General features: G+C 51.9%; 1 non-coding gene across 1 annotated transcript; it reads left to right on the forward strand.

Annotated features, from left to right (window-relative positions):
• Positions 1-1481: 1481 nt before the first annotated feature.
• LOC144150293 (U1 spliceosomal RNA) lies at positions 1482-1646 on the forward strand. The gene has a single exon (XR_013318488.1). It is a non-coding gene; the product is annotated as a U1 spliceosomal RNA (small nuclear RNA).
• The last annotated feature ends 5224 nt before the right edge of the window (positions 1647-6870 follow it).

The following is a 6870-nucleotide window of genomic DNA, read 5'->3' on the forward strand; positions in this document are numbered from 1 at the left end:
GCTCCTTAAGTCATAAGTCTGTCCATCCCTTGTGTCTCGTGGTACGTGACCGCCGCATGCTTTCGGAGATGTCGCAAAGTGGGCCGCGTTGCACGCGCAAGAACCGGCTGCAACCGGCAGCGCAAACTCGGCACCGGGAGCGCGAGCTTGTCTGTGTTCGCCAACGGAGGCGCGAGCGCACGTGCACTGCGAGGGGGAGATCACGCAAGAGATCACGCCACGAACGCAGGCAGTCGTTCTCGGAGATCGAACGTGACGCAAGGACCTTTGCTCGTTTCCTCTCGTCTTGTTCGGGCACAAGTTCGCCCTAAATAAAAGTTCTTTCTTTACCGTTGTGTCCCATCCTACGTGACAAATTGTGGTACCCGCCGCGGTGGCTCAGTGGCTAAGGCGTTGCGCTGCTAAGCACGAGGTCGCGGGTTCGATTCCCGGCCGCGGCGGCCGCTTTTCTGATGGAGGCGAAAAGCAAAAACGCCCGTGTGTACGAGATTTCGGCGCACGATAAAGATCCCCAGGTGGTCAAAATTAATCCGGAGCCCTCCACTACGGCGCGCCTCATCGCCTGCGTTGCGTCGGCGCGTTAAACCCTACAATCAATCAATCAATCAACAAATTGTGGTGGAGGTGCGGAGTAGTCCTCGATGGCGCGGGGTCTTTCACCAGGTCTGGGCCTAGGAGCATTGACTCCGAAAATAAAAGTCAGTCTTACGTCTTTCTTAATGATGTAATGGGCGAACTTTCACGGGAGAGTTACGGTTACCGATTATCTCCCCCTCTCGAGCTTCGCCCCACTTATCATCATTCATTCCGTGGATATGGCGTGATTTTTTCATTGCCCGCCAAGAATTGTGCGCTTTCAGTAGAGAGAAATAAAGCAAACTTTAGAACCGGAGCTAGTAAACGTCAAAATTACGACAGCACACACAACCGGTTTGTCAACTGGAAGCACGTGACCAAAATTCAAAGTCAATCAGAAAAGACCTTCGGCAAATTCATAGTTCACGGTGAATTTTGTGCGTCGATAATAGGGCACTGAAGGCGAAAATGAAACGCACCCTTAGACCACAGTATTTCAATTAGGCTTAGCTCCCGCTGAGGGCTCACATCCTCTTGGCACTAAATGCCACTTCTTGTCTGCTGCTGGCAATTACACTTGGTCAGTGCTATATGCAGGAAGCGAGCACGCGAATAAAATTTCAATCCCCCCACCCACTCCTGAGAGCCGGTGCTTGCAGTAACTGCCGCTCAATTTGCTCCCTCTGCATGCTTTTTTTTCAATTTTATAGTTGCTCTTATTTCCTCCATTAAAATAATATTAAATTAAAACATGGAGCAAAGCCGCACATATTTTTGGACTAACGTCGTGTGAAGGCGAGAAACTGACTGCAAAGCGGGTTAATTGCAAATAATGTCACTGATGCCACCGGCGCATCTACCCGGGCCGTATCTCGTGGCCACGGGAAGCTGGCCAATCTCCAGACATACTTACCTGGTGTCGGAGTGTCGCTGGTCAAGACGGGCGCGCTCCCAGGGCGAGGCGCGGGCATTGCACTGCGCCCGTGCTGACCCCTGCCACTACCCCGAACTGGGGCAGATGGGGCATGCAATTTTTGGTAGTGGGGGGACTGCGTGCGCGCTTTCCCCCCTTCCTGTTGCAAATCCAAAATGAGAATAGCACACCACTGCAGTTAAACATGTAGATCTCGAGAATGAATGAATCTGTAGGAAACGGGAGTCGTGGACTCGATAATGCACTGTGGCTCTCCTACAGTTATTCAGGTGCGTAAGGCCCTGCCAGAACTCAGAGAGCGGCGTGGACAAGCGTCCGCCCAGCTACGCAGACGTGCTCATTTCGTGTCGCATGGCCCTGCTGACGCTGGCCAGGCACCGTGATGATGATTGGGCGCTGATCGTGACGATGGCAATGGTTGGTGTCGCTACAAATCAAATCTTTATTAACAGCAACAGGTGCAGTTGTTAGGGCATCCGCACGGTGGAGGGGATCCCTAGTCCGGGATTCCCTGGCTGCGGATGGCTGCGCGGGCCCTTTGCACCAGGTCAAGCTGGAACGTAGGGTCCTTGCTGGTCAACCGCGCCGTCCACTTTTGTATGGAGGGGTTGGGGATTGGTTGCAGGTCCGGTGTCTTTTGGCACTCCCACACCTGATGGTATAGGGTACCTGGCCCTGGGCAGTAGTTGCAGGTGGCTTGATAGTATTTCGGATAAATGGAATAAAGAAGGGTACGGTGTGCATACCTGTTAGTTTGAAGTCGTCTGAACGTTGTTGCTTCATCCCTTGTGAGGTGGTGTTGTGGAATGGGGAAAATTTGCCGTTTGTGTCGGTAGTCCACCAAGATATCTGTGTAGCGCAAGAGAGGTGGTTGCGGGTTAGGTGGAAGAGGTGGTGACTGACCCGTGAGAGAAACGGCCCAGTGTATGTAATCTCGGGCAGCGGCGTGAGGCGCCTCATTCCTCTCAAGGGATTTGTGTCCTGGCACCCAAACTATATAAACTTCGGGAATGCTCTGTCTTGTTTAAAGAAGACGAAGTGCCGTTTTAGAAATTCGACCTTGTAAGTAATTTCTGCACGCTGCCTGAGAGTTGGTAAGTGTGGTATACAAATAAATTCAGGGGGACATCGAAGGCTGCGACGGTATACCCTGGGGTCTGAATAGCGTATCATTATTTTATTCTTAGTAGAAGTTCTCTTTTTATTAGTGCGCAGGACGTTCGCTCCCGCTACTGCAGTTTTACGGCGGCGTTGTCCGCGTTACCGAGCGAACGATGGTAGAGCTGAAGACAGAAGAATACGGAGGAGGGAAGTGGGGCGAAAGTGGGAGGAGGGGAAAGGCGGTATGCTCAAACATCGCCATCGTTATTTTAAGAGCTAAGCTGTTTAGCAAATTGTAAGTTTTCGTGTCCGCAGTTAAAAATACCACGAAATTGTAGAGTGCATGCGCACGTGATCGCGGGCCTCGCGGCGACTGCCCGACCGTTAACAAAACCAAGAAAATGCCTAATTCTCGTGTGTGCATGCCTCGCGGTGACCGCCCACACTCTGAGAAAAAAAAATTGCCCCCACCTCCCCGAAGGGAATCGTGAGGAAGTGCGAATGCATTTCTTGCGCCGAGAGTACACGGCGTAGTAATTGTGCCATCGCCTTGAGAGGCGCAGTACCGGCGAGGGGGAGCTGTCAGGCGAGGGGAGAGGCGCGCGCCGAGGGTGAGTGCAAACCTAACCGTTCCCTTCCCTTCACGATTCCCTTCGGGGAGGTGGGGGCAATCGGAGCCGGACCCAGCCGACTCCAGTCGATGCGCACGCCGCTAGCGACATACAACGGCGCATGCTCCAGGTGCTTCAACCACGCCAAGATGCTACCACGCTTTACTAGTCCGCGCCTGTACGTAGCCGGACTCACCAGCCTCCGCTCACGTGCACGTCTATCGCAACGTCCTCGGGAACCAGCCGCGGAAGACATTCCACCACGCTCGGAACGTCGATGGGCACGTTCACGATCTGTCCCTTAATGCCGTACTGACCGTTGCCCCGAGTCAGCCGCCTGATGGCCATGAAGGGGAGGAGAGGCGAGATGAGGCGCTCTTCGACCGAGTTTAGATCGGGAAGGTGAGCGGGACCCCCACCTCCCCGGCGGACGATTCAGGCTCGCTGAAGAAGTGCATTCGCACTTATTCCTGGCCAATCTCCCACGTGGGTATGTGCCATGTCAGCGGCCAGGCAGCGCGCGCCCATCTCCCCCCGTTGCTAAGGAAGACGAAAAGCGCGCGCACCCGCAGCTGTTGCTATGCGGACGGCGGAAGGTTCGGGGTCGCTTATAAAGTGCATTCGCACTTAAAAGGGTAGAAAAAGGGAGGAAATCGAGGCTTTTCTCCCCCGGACCAGCGAGATTCTCCCTTTAGCTAATTACACGTAGCGCCCTCTGTACGGCCTCTACGAAACACCGAAACGGGGGAGGAAATATTCTCCCCTGTCGTCTGCGATCTGCTGTCGGCGGCGACGCCGAAAACGAAACCGTTCATCGTTGCACTGTGGCTTTCGCCGATCGGGTGCATACGACGACTATGAGCAACACCTCTCCGTGACGCAGATTGCGATAACTTCCTGAGGCACAGTTCGCGACGCCGACACAGAGGCTTACCACCGCTGACATTTGCGCGGGAGGTTCAAACACGATTTACAACATGCTCGGCGGCGGCGACCGACAGGGAGATAACGGTAGAGTAGCGCGCGCCACCATGCGTTCGCTGATCACGCGATCACTTCCTCAGACGCAGCAGATATACGCCGTGACGGAGAAGAGTGCACGCAGTTCGCGCTGTGCACAAATTTCCCATTAGGGAGTATAGTAATCATCAGCCACTTTCCTTGAAAATAAATTTGACTGTTTTCGGCCGTATTAGTTTTTTACCCAGGTGCGGTGATACTAATTTCATTTCGTGAAAACCAATTGGATGTGCAACCTTTTTAGTTAGGAAACGCTCCTAAACTCGGTCATGTACTAATATTTCGCATCAAATGGGCCCAAGTTATGTGAAGTCATGACATGTCAACGGTGCCAGCAGGGCTATAGTACCTCGGAAAGCTGCTTTCGTCTATGTACGCCCATGAGTTGAAAGCGGCTCCAGAAAGCGACGCCGAAAAATCGGTGACAGATATCAACCTGCCGGGGTTTTCAAATATGGTTTGCAAGTAAAAGTCCATTATCGGCTGGTTGTGTTTCGGTCTTACATTGATTACTCCTTTTCGTCGACTTCGAAACGAGAACGAAAGCCAGCCGTAAATGCGCAATTACTCAAAAAATACTGCACAATTTCTTAGCACTGCGTTGCACCGGCGGTCGGTGCGGCCAATCGGCAATAATTAACAAGCAATTAATTTTAAAGATCGATTTAAAGATAGTTAGGCCCTATCCAAAGTACAGCAAATGAATTCTTAATCCCGACTGTAAAAAGCGCCACAGTGCCCATTGCCCAACCCCCCCCCTCCACCCCCTTGCGTTTTCGGTGTCTCTCACTCGGAACACTCGGAACACTTAGACCGCACTCTCAAGGTCCAATTTCGCGCGCTTTTTCTTTCTCGTTCGCGGGGTGCTTAGTGCCATCCACTCGGACTGCACAGGGACTAAATACGCGCGCTCGGGGTTCCCTAGCGTGGGAGCCGGCGACGGTAGACCAACTTTGCCTCGCACATAATTTATTCCGTTTCCCGCCGCGGCCGAGCGCGTCTCTTTCGCTTCGTTTTCCCGCTCTCGGAGCCCCCTGGCGTCGCGAGACTTAGCGCAGGTATACGCTGGGGCATGCAGAGTCCGCGCGCCGCGGCGACTCTCAGTTCTCTAGTTTGCTTTGTCCGACGCCTACGACTGGGGAGACAGGGCGAACTCATTACTGCAAATACCCCGGGACTAAGACGCTCCCGTCGCCGCGGAGCGCCCGCAAAATGAATCACGGAGCCTGCAGCCGGCTACCGCGGTCTCCGGGAGCTGTAGGCCAAGAAAACACCTCGTTGTGTAAGCGGGTCTTGCGCGTATTTTGGACCCTGCGGGAAAGGCAGGTACAAAGAAGTACGGTAATAGGGAAATTTTGGCGGCAATGAGGAAACAAATGAGGGTGGTTAAGGAAGCCGTAATAAGGAGAACAGTTTAGTGGTGGTGGCCCTGGGAACTTGGACTTAGGCTTAAGTGCGTGTGGCCGCTTAGAACGCTCCTGTTTATTTACGGGAGGCCCCAAGGATTTAGGGTTGCGGAGTGAGGAAGTGAGCCATGCGGTGTACTGGACCGAACGTCCGGTGGTGTTTGTCTCCATGAATGCGGGAAACGAAATGCCGCTGTAGATGCTGTCGGGGAGATGTTATGAAAGAACTCTACCATCCTTTCGTGAAGAAAGCTGAGAGAAGCGCAAAAGCTTTCTCACATTAAAGATGCGTAAAAAGTGCGTCAAAATCCTCCGCTGAAAGTGCGTCCCAGCTTCGCGGACATTGCGTCCAATCGATCGTCAAACCTTGAAAATCCCAAATCACAGACGAAGAACGAACTCACGCGACGATTTTTCGCGCACTAAGAAAACGCATCTAACGGTATCATTGTATATTGATACGCGGTTTATGAGATAAACGTATACTATTGCACTTCTTCATGATAAATGTCTTATCTAGAACCGTTCCTTTTTCATGATTTTCAAGTAACCGTTGTGACACAACAGAAGCCCGGTTTCGCTCATGCGACGTGTGTAAACATATCTTATCCAGCCTTTTCGGTCGACCAACCTGTCTATGGGGAAATGCATTAATTTTTATTACAAACGTCATAGATTCCGCTTTCACTTTAATATAATTTCTGCCGGTTAACACGGTACGTTGCTCCCCGTACTGATGCATCGCTAACAAGCCGCATAAGGCTCACGTCGGCTGCTTAAACAACTTGTGTTTTAAAAATTGCGGGATTGTCTCGACATTGATATAAACTTATCTATACGGTAACGACGGGATTGACTTGCTTGTCACAAAATACTACTGCGCTTTTCGTATTATTTTTTTATGAAGCGTCTTTACGTCATGAAGGGAAGCAGAGACGCAGAATGCGCTCCGGGGCTTTCCCTACGTATGGTCAGAAAATCTACCAGTTGTTAGTCCATACTTAGAACAGTTCAACGCAAGAATACACAGGACGAACGACAAAAAGGACGAGACAAAGAGATCCCTTGAGTCTGGCCTCTTTGTCGTTCGTCTGTGTCTACATTTGAGCCAAATGTCCGCTATGACTAGTATGAAATGCCATCGGTTACTTTAGGCAACTACTATTGTCCTTTTCTCGCGTTTCCCTGCATTAGGTATTACAAATGAGGCATAATCGCTGGA

Source organism: Haemaphysalis longicornis, unplaced genomic scaffold (genome assembly GCF_048455015.1).
Source record: "Haemaphysalis longicornis isolate Haplotype H1 unplaced genomic scaffold, Haemaphysalis longicornis Haplotype H1 scaffold_8, whole genome shotgun sequence".
Taxonomy (NCBI): Eukaryota; Metazoa; Arthropoda; class Arachnida; order Ixodida; family Ixodidae; genus Haemaphysalis; species Haemaphysalis longicornis.